Source organism: Telopea speciosissima, chromosome 5 (genome assembly GCF_018873765.1).
Source record: "Telopea speciosissima isolate NSW1024214 ecotype Mountain lineage chromosome 5, Tspe_v1, whole genome shotgun sequence".
Taxonomy (NCBI): domain Eukaryota; kingdom Viridiplantae; phylum Streptophyta; class Magnoliopsida; order Proteales; family Proteaceae; genus Telopea; species Telopea speciosissima.
The window spans coordinates 4,790,504-4,809,944 of record NC_057920.1 but is presented as its reverse complement, the minus strand read 5'-3'; the positions used below and the strand labels follow the sequence as shown (position 1 = coordinate 4,809,944).

The window sequence follows — 19,441 nt, the reverse complement described above, 5'->3', positions numbered from 1 at the left end:
CAAAATCAGGTGTGTGACCTCCCCCTGAATTTCCACATCAGTCCGATTCGTGTGGAGTGAGTTCTCTCACTCAACCATGGTTAGGTCTCACTGGTTTTCTGAATTGAGTCTGAAGGTTGAATTCTTGAAGATAACCTTGTATTGTGACACAAGTTTCAACCCTTTATTCTCTTTTCCTATTATACCCCTATAAGGTCTCTCATTTTTAGTTTATCCATATTTTGCATACATTTCCAAATCTGATAAATTTAATTCTTCTTTGTCCATTCATCTCTTTAGCTACCGAGTTGGCTCATAAAATTTCTGGTTGTTTACCAAACTGCCATTGCCTTTTTAAACCTGGAGTCTTGTTGATTGGGTGGGCCCATAAGCGATCCGAGACGGGTTTCCAAACCCCGGATTGCATCAGTACCTAGCTGAGGGTTCATGCTAGAATGCCGGGGGGGAGTGAGAGACTGAAATGCTTGCCAGCAGCAGTGGTGTCGCCGCGGGGAAGTGGGCGGTGGTCGAGGTCTCTCTCTCTCTCATTTTCTTCTTGGATTGGAAGCTCTTTCCCTTTCTTATCCTTTTCAATCCTCCAAAAGCTGCTACTGAACCTGGAAGACCATGAGCATCGTCCCCCCTCTTTCTTCCTTCCGCCAATCCTCCAAAAGCTGCTACTGAACCTGGAAGACCATGAGCATCGTCCCCCCTCTTTGTTTCTTCCTTTCCTGTGCCCAAAAACACTGCTCTGCTCTCTCTCTTCCTTCTCTGTAGTGCCCTTTCTTATCCTTTTCAATCCTCCAAAAGCTGCTACTGAACCTGGAAGACCATGAGCCCCCCTTGATTATCCTCCCCACTCTTTGTTTCTTCCTTTCCTGTGCCCCAAAGCACTGCTCTGCTCTCTCTTCCTTCTCTGTAGTGGCCTCAGAAGTATGGGTTTGATGGATTTGAGAGAAGAAAAATCAAGAACTGCGTCAGACTAGGCCATGGTGAAGCTGACAATGGACCAGCTGAGTGAGGACGAGCCAATGACGAAGCTGATAACAGACAAGCTTTGTCTCTGCTAATCATTCTACTCAGTATCAACTAGTCCACCAGCAGAACATCTTCTGGGGATGATTTAAGGTATATTTCTCCAAGTCTTGGTATTTGGTTTTGCAGAAATGGACAACACGGAGGATGATGTGAGGTATCCTCCAAAGTCCAAACCCTTACCCTGTAATTACCATGGAGTTCATCGCATCGTCCAAAGAAAATGATGACCGGTGAGTAGTGGAAGAAGAAGAAGTTGAGGTCGGCAAAGACTGTTCAAGTTCCTATCCACATCAAGTCAGGAAAAGTTGCTTCCTTAGCTCAGGGAGATTCAGTTCCTCTCAGAAAAGTACCAGAAATCCAGAAGGACGACTCAAAAAGATGACATGATAACAGAAGGACCCTTGTTTCGGTCAATATTGGAAGTAGAAAACTAGGAAAACAAAAATCCAGCTCCAACCCCCAAAACCATCTTTTGGTGCCTGGAATTCCCCAGCTGATTGGACAGAATGGGGTCTTTTGTTTTATTGGATGCTTGGGATGATAGATTTCTTCAGCTTGGGAGAAAGAGACTTTTTCCAGATGAATGACATAAAGTTGCCAATAAGGTCCCAAAAGAGTCAAATATTGTTAGGACAGACGCTCAGTGTCAGTCTTCTAGATACATTGAAGAAGAATACAAGTAGGAGAAGATAAGATTAGCAGAAACCTGCAGTACCACCACGCAACTCCAATCCTGTTTTCGTCCCCACTCTTAGCTACATACCTCTCTCTCTCTCTCTCTCTGGAACATTCCCCCAATCAAACGATATGGGGTGGGATGCTACAGTGTTTCTCCCTTCACTTCCCTCCCCTTTCCTTTCCCTGTGGGGCCTATACCAATTTACATGCAGGGGGTTCGAACCTTAAAGAAGGTATCGAAAGGGAGATAGAAGAAGGAGGAGAAGATCAGAGAGGGGAGAGGGAAGCGGAGCTCGAGAGCTTGTGGAGCGAGGTCTGCTTTCTCTGAAGAATTGAGCTTGCTTATATAGAGGGAGAGGTCGGCTTCGGATTCCAAATATTTCAAATCCGAATAGTGACTGCTGACGTAAGTGTTGACGTAGGGCGGCTGCACTGTTCATGGGGCCATGGTGACGTCAGGGATGACGTTAGTCGCTGCTGAGGTTGATGTCGGCAGAGTCATGACCGGGAAAAAGGGGCTCGTTGATGAGAGCATCAGCGGCGGCTTCCTGGGCAGCAAGTTCGGCGGCGTCGGCAAGGAGAGTGCCAGGGATGTCGAGGACGGGAGAACGTCTGGAGCTGGTCGATAAGCTGGTAGGTATCGGCAGCAACTTCAATAGGGACTTCATAATCCATCATGAACTGGGTGACGAAGATGCGTCGTCCGTCTGAGACAAGGTAACGGTAGCGGGGGCATCCGTTAGGGTAGGTGAGCAGTTGAGCTTCGTTGTGCAAAGCTATGAGAGACTGCTTGTACAGATGTTTAGCATGAATAAACCTGTTTGCTATACTCAATGCTTCGGCTTTATCTGTAATGAGAGAAGGCTCCTGTAGTGTGTAACAGGCGGCAGGCTGAAGATGCCAGATTTGATAGGGCTGGAAGAAGCGTTCGCTTTCGTGCCAGCCAAGAGTGCTGTGGATGGTGAATTCAAGTCCACCAGAGAATCTCCAATTGGCAACGGCATGGGTGACCATTGTTCTGATCATCATGGGCAATTGGTCGAGGACGGCAGTATTGTCAGAGGAGAAGACAAGTTGGCCTACAAGTCCCCATTCAACAGCAGAGATACTCCAAGGTTCGGAGCCAGGGTAGAAGATGAGTCTGTACTGGTTGTGAGATACAGTTCTCAATATGTTTTTTGGGAATTCCAGCATAAATTCTTTATAGCGCTGGTATTGTTCTTCATCACAATGACGTTTTATCATTGGGAATACTTCCCGGGAGAGGATATCTTTAGCTTTTAAATATAAGCAGATTTTGTATGTTTTGTAGAAAAGAGCATCTTTTAGATGGGGTTCAATACAATCTGCAATCTGAAGAAAGCTGTTTACTTTCTCAGGGGAAGTAACATCGTCCCAATCAGTGTTTCTAATTGAGTCGAGTACAATGTGTTGAAGACTGAGCTGCTTGGTATAGAAATCACCAAGAGCCTTTGAGAAGGCGGAAAGAGCGTTGCGAAACGGTTTTTTCTTACCGGCAACCTGCGTTTCCCACAAAGTGTTTATCTGATGGTACCACTTGGTAGGTAAACCATCATGATGAAGGAAGTCAGTTGTGTGTGTCACAGACTGACCAAAGGAAGGCGGAACAATTGCAGCTGATTGTTGTTGTACAATCTGGGAGTAGCTGGCAGGGGTCATGTTCCACAAATAGAAAGGATCCTGACTGTCCTGTTCTTGACTATTTCCGGGTAAGAAATAGGGACTAAAAGGTTGAGAATGAGAAGGAGAGAATTCCGCTGTTGTGGCAGGAACTCGGATGTAACTAGGCGACGATCCTTGGGTGGGTATCGTTGCTGTTAACTGGGGTTCTCGAATGAGAATACCGCCACGGGGGGTAGGGAGTAAGCCAAGAGAAGAGGCTTTTTTGCCTTTGCGATGTGGTGTCGCTTTGGCTTTACCTTTGCCTTTGTCAGGAGGATGCCAGGGATTCATGGCCTGCTAAGATAATCAGCCAAGAAATTGTCAGTACCTTTAACATGCACAATTTCATATTGATATTGGTTAATCATATTAGCCCAATTAATCCGGCGAGAATTAGTTTCTTTATTTTTGGTTTTCAAAAAATCTCGTACAGCTTGGTTATCTGTGCGAATAAGAAACTTCTCAGGTAAACGATAAATTCTAAACTGTTGAATGGCATTTACAATGGCAAGAATCTCTTTCTCATAAATAAGATAATCAATTTGAGCAGGGGTGAATTTGCCAGAATTATATCCGCAAATTTGCTCATCAGAGGGGTTTGTTAGAGGTCGTGCTTTCAGGACACAGCCCCAATGTTCATTGCTAGCATCTGTTTCCAGAATGAGAAGATCACCAGCAAGAGGGAAATAAACCGAGGGACAAGATTGTGTAATCTCGGCCTGGATAGAGAGGACTGTCTGTGTGTCAGACTTGGTCCAAGTGAAGTCAACATCTTTTTTCAATTTTAATAAAAGACTTTGTTCTTTAGAGGAGAGGTCTTTTATGTAATTACGTCCATAGTTGAGAATACCTAGGAACTGTTGTAGATGCTGTTTGTCTCGTAAGACAGAGGGAAAGTCCTTGATTTTGATCAAGATGTGATCTTGGAGTTGGAGTCCGTGATCAGTAAGGATGAGACCTAAAAATTCGATTAGAGTTTTTTCGAGTTCGATTTTCTTAGGGGAAAGGATTATTCCATGTTTTAGGAATAGGTTACCGATGATACGAAGGTGTTTCGTATGTTCAGCAGGAGAAGAAGAGAAGACAAGAATGTCGTCTATATACGCCACACAAAAAGGAAGGTCACCAAAGATGGAATCAATCCAGCGTTGGAATATTTGAGGGGCAGTACATAATCCGAAGGGCATAACCATCCATTGGTAATGGCGATTAAAAGGAGTGGAGAAAGCTGTGAGAGGTTTGGATTCCTCAGTAAGCTTGATCTGCCAGAAGCCAGATTTTAAGTCAAATTTACTATAAATCGAGGCCTGTTTGGCACGGTGGATGAGAACGTCTTTTCGAGGAATGAAGTATCCATCGAAGACAATGTTCTGGTTTAAACGTTTGTAGTTTATAACCATACGGGCTTTGTCACGTTTTATTTCCGCATGATTGCGAACCATAAAAGCTGGGCAAGAGTGAGGACTTGTTGAAGGTTCAATAAGTCGGAGTGCCAATAATTTGGAAATTTAAATGTCAAATTCTTCAATATCGACTCGGAGGTAGAGGATGGGTTTAACTCGAATGATCTTGTTTGGAGCATTGAGTTGGATAGAACACCATCGAGGGCTTTTATCCCACCAAAGAAGGGGTTCTTCACTGAAATTGGGAGCCAAAAGGTCAAGGAGCCAATGGGTAATGGCGAGTTTGACCAGATTACAGTTTTAGTAATCCGTTCAGGAGTGAAGGCTGAATTATCACAGATAGATTTGTGAGAAGTCAGTAAAGGAAGAGTAATATCACCAGTTGGATGGCGAAGTTGAATAGAGGAAGAATGCAAGATGAATGGCAAATACTTGTGAAGAAAGTTTGTGCCAATGATGAAATCACCATGCATATTTGGGAAACAAGTAATTTTGGGAATAAAAAATTCCTTGTTATTAAAGAAGATTGGGATTTTATGAGCTTTGTACTCAAGGGTCGTGGATGGACCAGAAACGCCACTGATGAAAGTTGGCTGGTCCAATTTTTCCCAAAAATAACCAGGAATTGCAGTTGTTTTACAAATGCAACCGGTAGCACCGGTATCCATAAGGATATCGAGATCATAAGGTTTGAATCCAGGAAAATCAAAATGGCCTTTAACATATGTGTAGTTTTTAGGATTTTGATTGGATTGGAAGAAGATATCGTCGTCTTGGGTGACATAACGATGAAAGATATTAATGACAGCAGTGGAATCTGTGTCAGTAAAATCTCTGGATAAGGGAGCTTTGAAGGCTCTACTGGAAGGAGGTATCCAGTGTGGATTTGTTCCAGGGAGATTTCTAGGAACATGGGAAGAAGAGGAAAAGCGAGAAGAAGAGCCAACTGAGGCGGCAGAAGAGCCTACAGGGGGAGTTCTAATCGACGGAGTGCTGGCAGTCTGGGTTAAAGAAGGACTTGAACCAGAGGGTCTTCTTCGGAAATAAAGATTATTGCCTGAAGATTGGAGTTCAAAGGTAGGAGGAGGAGGAGCAGTGATGTTCTGAGGGGTGTCAAGAATATCAGAAAGCATCCATTCTTTGGGGAGTTGGATATCTTGCCGATCGAGTAATCGAGGTTGGATCTCGTGTTCGAAAGGTTTAGGTTCGAAAAGTTCGACGAACCGTTTATCCGGAAGAGGCAATAGTTTAGTAGAGGTAACGTTGGTTAACTCGTGTAAACATTTCCAACTAACAACAATATTGTGGCTGTCAACTTTCATGCCAGTCCATTGGGTCTTAATTTTAAGAACCACAGAATCACAAAGATTCGGATCTTGGACAGAAAGAAAGAAATTGGGTCGCAGTTTGAACCAAACTGAACCGTGGATGAGGTTTGACTCGATTCCACCGATTAAAGCATTAATTGGATCAGCAAGGAATCTTTTGTCAAAGACAGCAATGACAACAGGAGTGTCTATGCCTTGGCGAAAGAGCGTCGTGAGTTCAATCTGAATGAGACCAATGTGTATGTATCTCAATCGAGGATGTTTGGCTGTCAATCGTTGGATTTGAGCCGGATTGAACAAGGAGATTTCAAGGGTAGCGTCATCTGTAGACTGAGCAGTGGTATTGCCACAAGCTTGGTCAAAGAAACGCCTAGACCAGAGGTTAAGCTTGGAGAGCTTATACACCTCATCGTGCTTAATAGACTTAAGCTTTGTGAAGAGATTAGGGTCAAAAGAGACATCTTCACGAAGGAGATTGTTAAGGGAAACCGAGTCACATTCAGGTGAGGGAATCGGTTGGATTTCAATGGGGGAAGGAGTCGAATCGGTTGTAGACTCGTTTTCCATAAAGATGAAATCGGAGGAGTCATCAGAATCAAAATCGTCTGATGCTGAGAAGAGTTCATAGAGAAGTTCAGTGGGGTTTGATACTTCGGAGAAGAAAAGAATCTCGTAGTTGCATTCGTCGAGGTAACGAATCATTTTACGGGCATTCTTGGATTTGTTTGGGCATTCATTGGCAAAATGGCCCTTTTCATTACAGAGGTAGCAGGTACAGTTGGATTTGTCCTTTTTACCAGTGTAAGGAGTACGTTTGGAAACAAAACGTTTCTTGGAAAAACGTTTGTTCTTAGAAGAAGAAAAGTCTTTTGAAGGGAAGTCTTTGGTATGGAATTTCTTCCAATGATACCGTTTCTTCTTACGAGAGAAAGGAAAGGTATGAGACTTAGACTTAGATTTTGAGATATGAGATGGCTTGGTACCAAATTCAAACTCGTTGTTGAGAAGATCCTTGCAGAGGCCAGGGGAGACCTTCTGTTTTAACTGTTTGGCAGCACGTGCCTTTAAACAGTGATCAAGGATGTGGCGAAACACGAAATTGATTCGGTTGCCAAGGGTATCAACGCTTTTGGAGTCGTTGATGAATTGGGGATATGTCGTGTGACACAATTCATCCCAAGGTGGTGGTAACTTTGGAAAAAACTGTTCCTTCCAATAGTCAGATTTGGTATTATCTAACAGTTGGTAGAGAGACATACTTTTTTGAAAAAGCTTCAAATTCATTCAAATTATTAAGCTTAATCTTAGTGAGATTGAAACTGACATCTTCTGCAAGCTTGTCAGGGTGATGGTAACCACAAAATTCTGATTTTAAGATTTTTGTGAATTCGACCAAGATTTTCTCAAAATTAGAGACATAGGTGAGGAGGGTAGTTTTGGTAACTTTACCGTCTTCGGTTTGGTCAAATTTTTTAATAAATTGCAAGACATCACCTTGCAGGGATCCACATAGGTATTCTAGAAATTGTTCTGTTTTCCATGTGGCTTTGTTGTTGGTAATCAGGAGGGAAAAGGTTTGTGCCCATTCCGTGATTGCCTTATCATAGTCTTTGATGGCAACATTGGTGAGGTCCAAATAGGTGCCATACGATGCTAATCCATACTTGTGGAGGTCATCCTTTCGAGTATAGATGTTAACATCAGGGAAAGTGGTAAAGACTTGGTCAGTACCAAAAGAAGTGCGGGTACCCGATTGGGGTTGAAAATCCGCATCAGTTTCAACTCTCTCACCCTACACTCCCTGCTATCCAAACGCAGTCCAAGGAAAAGGTATGGAAAAGAAAGAATGGGAAAATGCACAAATTGTGTAGGTCCCAGAAACAAAATTAAGTAATAGTATATTTTTCTGACTGGGTGTATTTTTGCTCGTCTTTAGAACGTCTTATCTGACTCCCATTAATTCTTCTTTGTCCATGTATTTATTCTCTGAGATTTCCATTAAATGACCAATGCAAATGAAACCAGTATCAAGATGTATAAGTTGATTTACTGTCAAAGCCAATAACTAAGGTGTTCTTTATTTCTGTATTGTTTTGCAGTTGGACATGGACAATGTATATTCAGTAAGGTGGTCTTCCTTTTTACTTATTTTCCCCTCAGTAGAGCATTGGCCAAAGAGAAGTTTCTTGGTGAGACTTTCATCGGTGACTTGCTGACAGGTGCACTTGTAAGCATACTCACCTCCCGGAACTATCTTCTTGTTCCACGTTTCAACTCCTTTTCACTCCCCATCATGTCAATTTTGATTGCACTCTATTGTATATAATGGCGCTGCTATCAAGTCAGTTGATGGTTGAATGGCAAATTTATCAGAACATCTTTAATCTGTTGTAGGGAGGTCACCCCTCTGGGGGATGTGGGTAGGAATCATTAGAACCATGGAGAACTAGTACCTGAGAATTTTAATATAAGTTATTACCAGTCTGTGACTTTGTAGGTGGTTGCAGCTATATTCATTATGCAAACAAACAAATTAATGTTTTAGAAAAGTTGCTATTGAATCAGAGGGTTGCCTTCAACTAAAGGTGTTAACTTGCATGGTTATGTTCCTTACTGATTTGTCAATTGTAATATATTGTATTAAGAGTTTTAGCATTTTAGTAGGTTTTATTTTATTTTTGATTCCATATTCTCCCAAAAGGGGTGGAAGGCTTAAAGATAATAAAAAATTCTTATAGAAATAAGATGACGTAGGTGGAGGTTGGCTAACCCATTGAGCCAGTGGACTTGGCTGTCAAGCTTTGTCAGGCTATTGAATGTGGTCAATATCTAAGAAACTATAAGAACCATAATAAATGATATGGGAAGGAAATGGAGATCACATTATGAGGCTATGTATATATACTTCCCAATTGGTGACTTACCAAGCGAAATGTTTGTCGTTGCTTGATATTAGAAATCTGTTAAAACTGGTCTCCCTTACCTGTAAAGGGAAATATCATGTTTTTGAGTTTTGAATTACACAATCCATCCTTGAGAGAAATCCAAGAACTTCATATATCCAAGTTGCTGGTTTGCCTTTGTTTCTTTATTGTATTTCCTTTATGTTTTATGGTTGGGGCTGGGGGGTTGTTAAAAAGCATTGATCAACAAGCAAACATGGAGAGTGCCTGCAATGCTTGAAAAGTTGGGCTGGATTGGGAATGGATTTGTCCAACTCTCTGCAGGTATTTCTCGGATTTCTCTCCCCACTCCCCAGCCAAAACAGGAACAGAGAAAAGGATCCTTGTTCCCCTTGGTTCCATTTGTTTTGGATCGAGAATAATTTACAGGAGTTCCATTAGTGTTATTGGTCTTCCATTAGATGGCGCTACAGGCCATGATAAGTTGCCCAGAAAAGTAGTTTCTGTTGAGGGAATACTAGCAAAGTTGAAACCCCCTATCGGTTCATGTATTAAGAAAAAAATTTTTCCAGTGTTTTCCATTGGAGAACTCCTTTGGTTCTGGACAAAAAATAGACGATGTAGAACGACGATGGTGGCTATGTATGGTTTGTTTGCCAAATTGAAAACGAAGTCTGGTTTGGTGTGGGTTTGGCACGAACTGAATTCCATGTGGCCTACCTCTACCCCAACCTGAACCAAATAACAGAGGAGGGATCGAGTTTTTCTTCTAATGAAGCAGGGGCGCCAAAAATTGAGAGGTGAAACCGTATCGGCCCTACCCAAATTAGCCTGAATCAAACCAAGGTTTGATGTATCGGTTTCGGATGGAGTATTGTGAAACCGGCAGAAAACCACACTACACCCGAACGAAACTAATATCAATCTGAAAATCATTAAAAAAGCAGAAAGGAACGTTTTCCCCATAACTCTATATATACATAGTAAATCGAACCTAAATCAGTCCAAACCCGATATCAAATTGATAAGAAACCAGATCAAAATTAACACATAACCTTCCTTTATTGGTCTGGTTTCAGATTCATTCATTTCTACCGAGACCGGACCAAATCGATTGATTGACACCCCTATAATGAGGTCTCGGGTCAAAATCCTGCCTTCACCAAGGTGTGTTGGACGGGTAGGAGGAATTTAAGGGTGTGAGGTAAAATATAATATATTATTCCCCCTACTGCCCTATTCACTGCATCCAAACTGAACATTAAGGGAACCACCAAGTGTGAGTTTTAAATTTTAGGGAAAAGGTTTTCTCTCTCTCCCTTCGTGCATGAAATGATCTCTCTTGTTCAAAAGGTTCTATGAACAAGCAGGCGTACACCAATGAGCTGCGATAGAACGATTCCATACATAGGAGGCTAGTCAAATCATTTCATGTGAGAGAGAGATAGCATATCTTCCCCTGGCAGTTTAGAGAATCTTTTCTTTGTAGATTCAATGTTTAAATGACGTGTGATTGGATGGTGAGATTTAGTTTTAATATTTCCCTTCTATGCATGAAAGACAAATAAAAGAAAAGAAAAATCCTCTGATATGGCGATAGAATGAGGAGATTAAACTAGGGACAATGGATCTTGGTTTCTTCTCAGTTACCTTCCTATCGAAATCAACAAAAGCAAGTGTCGGTCGAAAACAATGGCACCAGGAACCAGAGTGAGACTGGCAGCCAGTATAGTCAAGAAACTCAAATTGCAAAGACAACAATGATGTGGTAATGTCATTATAATTAGCACTCAACACTTTATAAGTGAAAAAGTAGAAGCCAAATTTGACCAATTTTCTCCTATTTTCTTTTGGATCTAGTAGTGAAAAAAGAATCTCCTTACTAAGGAGTTCTGATCCTTTCATTATTATGAGAAAGGGTATTTTTTATTGCATATAAATATACAATAGGAGATGAAAGTCAACAATGATACATGGTAAATCAAACCCAAATTGAATCGAACTTGATATCAAACCCATAAGAAACTGAATACAAATCGGATTGAAACTGAACCTTCTTTTATTAGTTTGGTTTTAGATTCACTCATTCTTACACTGAATCCGATTCAGCCCAGTCGAAATGAACCAATCGATTTGATACCCAGTTAATGAGGTATTGGGTCAATATCCTGCCTTCACCGAGGTCTATTGGAGGGGGTGGGAGGAATTTAAGGTTGTGAATTAAAATATAATATACTGCTCTATTTGTCGCATCCAAATTGTCCTTTTAAGGGAACTGACAAGTGCCAGTTCCAAATTTTAGGGAAAAGGTTTTTCGAGCCAATGATGAAAGGTACTCTCCCTCTCCCTCTCCCTCTCCATCTCCATGCATGAAAGGATCTCTCGCGCTCAGTTGGATTCTCTCAGCAAACAACATAGAGGAACACACCAATGAAAAGGGACGGAACGATCACGTACATAGGAGGCCAACAAAGTTATTTCATGAGAGAGAAAGATGGTGAAGTTACATAAAGCATGAAAGAAAAAGAAAAAATTTCTCAGTTATGGTGATATAATGAGGACACCAAACTATGGACAATGATGGATCTTGGTCTCTCTTCGACGATTTTTCCATTAAAATCAACAAGAGCAAGTGTCGATTGAAAACAATGGTACCGGGAACTAGAGAGAGAAGACTAGCTAGTAGCCACATATAGTTCAAATCGCAAAAGACAACAATGATGTGGTAATTAATTACACTATTATTAAATACTACATTACACCAAGAAAATAAAGAAAAACTATACCAAAAACTGTGTCAAACTGTGTCAGTGTTCTTTGTTGTCAAAAAATTGTAATTAGCATTCCACAATTTATGAGAGAATAAAAGGAGAAGCCAAATTTGACTAGTATTCTCTTAATTTTCTTTTGGACCTAGTGGTAGAGATGTAAATAGATAATCGAAAGTCTAAATTTGATTTGTATTTGTATCTGTTTAGGGACATTTGTATTCGTTGAGAGATATCCGGAAAAAAAAATCTAAATACTATGATAAAAAAATTAGGTAAATAATGAACTTGAGAATTTTTTAAGATTCAACAAGTTCTAGAATATGAGGAAATGAGATTCAAGATCTAAGAGATTTGGATTGAGAGTGAATTGTATCCGCTAGGGGGAGGAAGGTCCGGGTTACACAAGATAGAGATATAAATGGATAGTCGAAAATCCGAAAACGATCTGCATCCGAATCCATCCTAATCAGTTTAGAGGTATATGTATTTGGCTAGAGAATATCCGGATCCATTCACATCTGATCCGTATCCGAGCTGACCTAGTGGGTGAAGTGAGAATCTCCTCATTGAGGAGATCTGACCCTTTGATTATTATGTGTAGGGGTATCAATTGGTCGGGTTGGACTGGTTTTGGTTTGGATCGGTTTGGGGGTCGATTTAGTTTTTGTTTCTCTAATTGGTTTGGTTTCGATTTACCATATAAATACATTCAAAAGTATGAAGAAAAAAACATGTTTTTTTTTTTTATAAACTTCGAATTGGGATCGGTTTTTTATTGGGTTATATCGATTTGGCTTCGATTTTGTAAGTTTGGTTCAGTGTCATATCGGTCTCGATGCAATCTAGTTTGATTTCGGTGTCAATAAGCTCATCCCAATTTCAGTCTGTTCGGGCTAGATTTTAACACCCCTAATTATGGGGATAGGTATCTTAACTATCACTCTTTAAAGTCAAGAAAACCCTAGAGTATGGAAAATTCATATCTAGCAACACCTCTTCGGAATCAAAACAAGATAGATTGTCTTTGATCCACTTTAACAACAGTTTAATAAAAAGAATAAATAACCTTATTTGAAAGAGAAAGAGTAGGGTAGTTTGATCAAAGTAGCCTTCTAAAAAGCCTTGAACCCGACTCGCTTACAGTGCAAGCTACAAATGCGAACCAACTTAAATGATGGAAAGAACTTTCAAACAAATAAAGAGCTTTAATAATTGAAAGAGGGACTCAACGAAAGAAACAAAAACCTATGTTTGACTTAAGTTTCACGATCGTCCAAACCGAGTCTCTTTGACCTCCACTCGTGTGCAAATATACAATAGAAGACAGGAGTTAAAATGGTACGAGTCCAATCATAGGGTCACATTAATAGTGATGAAGAGATTCTTTTTTTTATTTACGATCAAAGAAAAATTTTGATATTTTTCGTTTTCTTGTTTTTTTCCTGTATGATGGATGAGAGAGTAAGACAACCAAACTAGGGATATGAGTCTTTCTCAATTTTTCTTTTTGTTCCGTCTTACTTACGGAACAAAACAATCACATATTCACATACCTAGGGTGTAAGTTTTACCCTATCGACCCAAACCCACCCTTAATTTGAACAGAGCCTACATTGAGATACCTTGACTCTAAGGGCGGGTCAGGATTGAAATTTTTTTGCCCTGAGTCAAGGTCGGGCTGGACTAGGGTTGAGGCCTTGGACTAAGCCTGGCCTGACCTAGCCTAGCCCAACGCTGTTTTAAGTTAAGGTCCAACCCATGCATCCCCCTTCCCCCATTCCCATAATTAGGGTCAGCCCTGCCCAACCTTGACTCAGAGCTAGAGTTGGAATTTTCAAGCCCAACTAAGGGGAGTGAAGGTTTGGTTAGGGTTTTAAAAAGCCCGACCCTATTGCAATCTTATTCTCATCTCTGATTTTCCTCTTGCTTTTCTTTGCCAAATTACGTTATTAAATCATTGTATCAAATAGAGTTGCAACAGGGTTTGGTTGGGTCGGGCCTTTAAAACCCCAGCCCAAGCTTGAGTCCCCATAGCTGGGCACAGGCCTGACCTAACCTTGACTTAGGGTCAAAAAAATCCAACCCTGACCCACCCTCAAGGTCAGGCCAGACTGACCCTGATTGGCTCTGACCATGGGGGGGGGGGAAAGAAAGATGTATGGGCTGACCAAGTTGAGAAGAAGAAGATAGGGTCTGGTCAGGTTGGGCCGGGGCGGGCTCAGCCCGAGGCCTCAACCCTGACTTAGGGCCAGAAATTCCAAACCTTGACACGCCCTAATAGCCAAAGTATCTCAACCCAGACCTTATTCGGGCTCAAGACAAGTTAGGGCGGGTTTAGGCCATCAGGGCATAACTTGCACCCCTAGTATCAATAATGGTATTGGTCTGGACCAATACGGATCAGTCGTATGACGTCAGATCAGACCATTTAGCCCCAAAATTCAGGTGAATAATTTTTTTTAGAGTTTAAACCATTTATTTCTAAAAATTAGTTATCAGGTCAATCAACCGATACGATACTATAATACCGTATAATGCTCATATCGTCATTCGTGACTCGTGATGGAAAACAATTACACTCAACATTCGGGAAAACCTTACTTTCTACGTTAAGCCGCCGGACGGATTGCAACGGTGGAAGTGTGGAATAAGTAATAAACTTACCCCACCTGCCGATTTTCTCTTTCTTAGTGGATCATTCTTTACGTCTATTCGTTTTCAAACTTTTGGTTTTCTGTTCTATTTTCTTCAAATTTAAACGGAAACACAAAAATGTTCAAAATTACCATCGCACCCTGTAAATTAAAAATTTTCATCCATGTTGATGTTCTTGCGCAGGTGTTTTCATTGGCTGCATTGGTGCACGGGACACACGACCAAGCAGTGATCTCTTGCCCATAAAAAAAGGAAAAAAAAGGCCACCATGTTACATGATGCTTGTGCAGATGCACAAAGGGCGAAATGATCACCCCATGCCTCGGTAAATGAAAAACCTCACCTCTATAGGATAACTCTGCACGTGCTCTCATTGGCTCCTAAACTGGTTTAGAGGCCACACAACAATCATTTTCGGCCTTTTTCTCAGTCATTTTAGTCTTTGGGTTTTCCAAACAAATCGAGATTTTATAAATACAACCCATTGTTCCTTCATCCACCATTTTTTGTTGTTAGGTGAGACTCTAAGACATTCTGGACCTTCGCACAGTTGGGGAAGGGGGGGGGGGGAGAATAATTATAAGATCATAGTGTTTCACTGTAGATGAAAGAAAACTTTCTCGTGATAAATAAAAAATTTGAACAAACCTGTTTGGCATCACGAAGGGGAAATGAACATTAAAATTTAAACAAAAAGTAACTCCAGTAAAATGAACCAATTCTATTTTATTTTTATTTTTTTGCAAATGGGAGGTGATTGAAGATAAATATCACAAAAGGATTGTGGCTTTTGCTCAGATCATTTTAAAGGACCAAAAAACAAAAAAATCAATCCGAGTGTGAGAAGCATGAAAATGGACAAAATTTTACCGCTACACTTGTAGCAGGAATGTTCTTGCTACAAAGCTGGCAGCCAAGGAAATGAGATCTTAAAGAGTAATTTAGAAAATACTAAAACCTTGAAGGGTATTTGAAAACCTACAGGGGACGTGAATTAGCCCATTTCCTTCGTTGCTAGCTCGTAGCAGGAACATTCTTGCTACTAGTGTAGCAGCAAAATTTTGGTTTACTTGTCTCGTGAATTTGGAGTATTATCCAACCCTTTTTTTATGTTTTTATCAAATAACAAATTTAGTGGATGATAAATTGATTAAATGGCATATACTTGAGTAATCACATTTGTTAGCCAATGTAAACTGAGATTAATGTTTTAATTATTGAGAAATTATATAAATAGAAGTGTTCATATACATACAAACAAATTTATTAGTTATTAACCACTAAACCAGTTTGATTCTAAAAGAAGATATTCTTGGATCGAAGAGATCATCCATTTGCATAAACACAATAAGACAAACAAAATTATTAGTTGTAAAGCATGAAACCAATTTGATTCTAGAAGAGATTCTTGGATGGAAGAGATCATTCATTTATATAAACAAAAGTATTAGTTATTAACCATGGAACCAATTTGATTCCAGAAGATATTCTTGGATTCAAGAGGTCATTTATTATAATCATAGGAAGGGGCTAATGTAGTGACGTAGTAGGCCAAAGAAAGATTATTTATATTAATCTATGATTATATCAAAAGAAAGAGAGAGAGATCAGTTAGGGGGACTATTAGGGGGAGAGAATTGGTGGATTGATGAAGATAGATGACTACTTGTCCAAGTAATTAGGAACAACTGTCACTGGGTAGTGCAAGTGGGCAATATATATTTCTAGGGATAAAGAACGTTAATCGGTCGTGCAGCGCGGCGTGTGTCTGCGCCCAAACACAGATGCTTGCACGAAATGACCAGTGCACCCTCTGTAAAGGTGGAAAGGATTAGGGGTGCATCGGTTATTTCACGTACGTGTGGCTGTCTGCCGTCTGGGCACAGGTACATGCCACATTGCACGACCAGTTAGGGTTCCTTTTCCCATATTTCTATCTACGGAGAATCACTAGTTGAGAGTCTCAACTCCCAACTAGAGACCAATACAACTGAACTAGTTGGATCAATCAAAATTGGCAGGTTCAACCCCAATTGTTCTGAACTATTATTGGTCTAGTTTTAGTCTGGGTTTTTATGAAATCGATAGAAATTGAACTGGACCAAGTGAAACCGAAACTGATAGAAAATCAAATTGAACCCAATAAAAAATCAAAAAAAATATGAAAAAAATAAAGAAGGATTAATTAAATATAGGCCACATGTTTTTTGTGCCGGGGGAGCAAGCTGCACCTAGACACATGGGGTGGGCGAAATAACCACCCTGCCCCCCTGAATGGAAAGCCCATGTGTCTGGACGCGGGCTGCGCTGCAGCACAGAAAACATCAACCCTTAAATATATTTCAAGAAATATGTGGGAAATTAGATCGAACCGACCAATTGACACCCCTAGACATAATCGATGATAGCATAGGTCCTACACCCACGCTCAAATTATCTGTTCTCATATGTATATTTCTTTCATGCACAACCTAGTGTCCCATGGGTGAAGCCAAAGGGCTACCAGAAATATGTGTGAAGGAAATGGAATGCTCTCATGCTCCTTTCCTCTTGCCTCTCTATGTTATCATTCATCATATATATTTCATCACTCCGAAAATGACAATTCTCTCTCTCTCTCTCTCTCAAACACACACACGAAATCATCTGATGGGAGCAATTAATCATTCATGAAACCCCACCTCCCACTCTCTCTCTCACACATACAAAATCATCCCATGGAAGCAATAAAACCTACACCTCTTACGTCAACAAATCGTAGCCATATGTGTGTGTGGTTCTCTAATTAGTTTGAGACTTGAAGGGTGACAAGGCCTATGGTACATTTGTATAATTTAGTATTGACATTATTGCAATTACTATTATAATGAAATAATCATATAATTTAAATTAAAAATCCAAATGATTGTCAATCACGGTTCAAAGTGTTGGTATCGTGTTATGTGCCTAATGAGATTCACTCTAGTGTATGGACACTAGATTGGATCTGTCTAGTATGGGATAGGTGGCTTTCATTTTGTTCCAGGTAACTTTTTTCTAAATTGTCTTTTTCGTGATTCGAACCCGTGACGTGGTGCCCAGTTTTGATACCAAATGTTAGATACTTGATCGATACATCAAAAATTCTAAAACTGATGAAACACATTAAATCCAACTCTTTAACCTATCTCATATTAAACTAACCCAATCTATCGCTCATACATATCTATTATGTGTCTAATAGAACCACTCTAAATGTACGAGATAAAAGTGAAACAAAAAGATATCTCACTTAATAGATCTAGATGGGTTGACAACTCTCTATCAAAGTGATCATTTATTGAAGAGAGAGATTATTTTCTTAAAATTAAGAAAGTCATTATCAACTTCATCGTGTTGTTGGCTTTATTGGGTTTGGATGATGCAATAATAACTAAAATTGGGTCGCAAAACTACCCAACACCCACAGATAGAGCTTGGCCATTTCGGGTCCCACCCACCCATATCTCATCGGCCCATCCCATGATTATATTTTTATTTTATTTGATAACCCCACTCACTCACTCACTTGTCCATTAGTCCATCAGCCAAAAATGGAAAATCACTCGTCCACTATTTGTATTCTCAATTGATTATTATTCTTTGTTTTATATGATTATATAATTAATGGGCACTATTTTTATTGTTCGACAAATCTATAGTTATACACAGAGTATCTGATCTGATGCTGGCTGTGAATCTTTTCCATGGCCAAGAATAGGGTTTTAGTCCTGCATCGATTGAATAATATATATTTATTAGATTTATGATTTTGAAAAAAAATATTTTAGAAACTTGATTTTTTTAATTGAATTTTATTTTAAATAATATCAAAGCGGAATATTCGTGTGTACCGACCATCAAGCCCCAAAATTAGAAATGAAAAGATTTAACTTTTATTTTGTCAACACGTGTCAATTAAATACTTCCCCAGTTCATCGATCCCTTCATTCCCTTTATTATCAAAAAAAAAATCCTTCATTCCCTTTAGCTTAAAGCAAAGGAAATTAGACTTAGACTCCATATTCATGGTCAAGGTATATCAATTCAATAAAAAAATCCACATGTTATTCACATCATCATTGATTGAACTGTCAAATATATTAGGATAGACATCTATGACCTATGTTTTTGGATCCAAGGTCATAGGTTCTGTATTGATGTAATACGACGGATCAAGCACATGAGCCTGATCGAAAAGACAAACCACTTTATGGCTGATGCTCTTGATCTATATCAATATTGTATCGGTATCGGATACTGATGATACCATACGGATACCTTGATCCTTGCTTGGGTCAACTTTAGCTTTCCATGGAATATTGATTGTGTATACAATTGAACCATAGAAGTATGACCCGGCCGCATCCCATCCTTTATTGAAGCAACTAAAACAACCACGACTCTTCTTTGTGTTTTTAAGAGTCGGGCGGGATGGATCCGTCTAAGCAACTATATCTGATCTTCCACAGGATCCACGACCCGACCCGAATACCAAATACTCCGTTTCACATTGTGGGACATCCAATCCAATGGCAGATAATGGCCCTTATCCTCGATCTATCGGCCACGTATTTGATACAGAATCAAAAGTTTCTTTTTTTATATCTTTTAGCCACTAAGAACCCAGAAACTGAACTTTCCCGTACACGTGGCACTTTCTTGCACCGCACTCACACTCAATGATTGGGCTTCCGAGACCTTACAAAATCCTACGTAGCAGAGATTTCCGATTTGAGAGACTAGATCCAAATCTGACGGTTATCCAACCAACACGTATCCACATGGATTGGATTGGATCGATGCGTGTTTATTATCCTTGTTCTATGATTGGTAGAAGCAAAATAGAATGATCGGACAGTGTAGGAGATCTGAGAAGGTGTGTACGCTTCCATCTCAACCGTTGAGTATGTGATTCTGATAAAATCCAATTAATTGGAACAGTAAAGTACAGTTCTTGTCCTCAGAAGAGTCTATAAATGGAG

The 19,441-nt window shown here is 40.1% G+C and overlaps 1 protein-coding gene across 3 annotated transcripts in view; it reads left to right on the top strand.

The window, feature by feature from the left end:
• Window positions 1–8,688, top strand: part of LOC122661471 (protein EXECUTER 1, chloroplastic) — a 39,788-nt gene extending 31,100 nt beyond the window's left edge. For all 3 annotated transcript variants that reach the window (XM_043856868.1, XM_043856867.1, XM_043856866.1), the window contains one exon: window positions 8,209–8,688. The gene's annotated coding sequence lies outside the window, so the exon portion shown is untranslated. The remainder of the gene's footprint in view (window positions 1–8,208) is intronic.
• The last annotated feature ends 10,753 nt before the right edge of the window (window positions 8,689–19,441 follow it).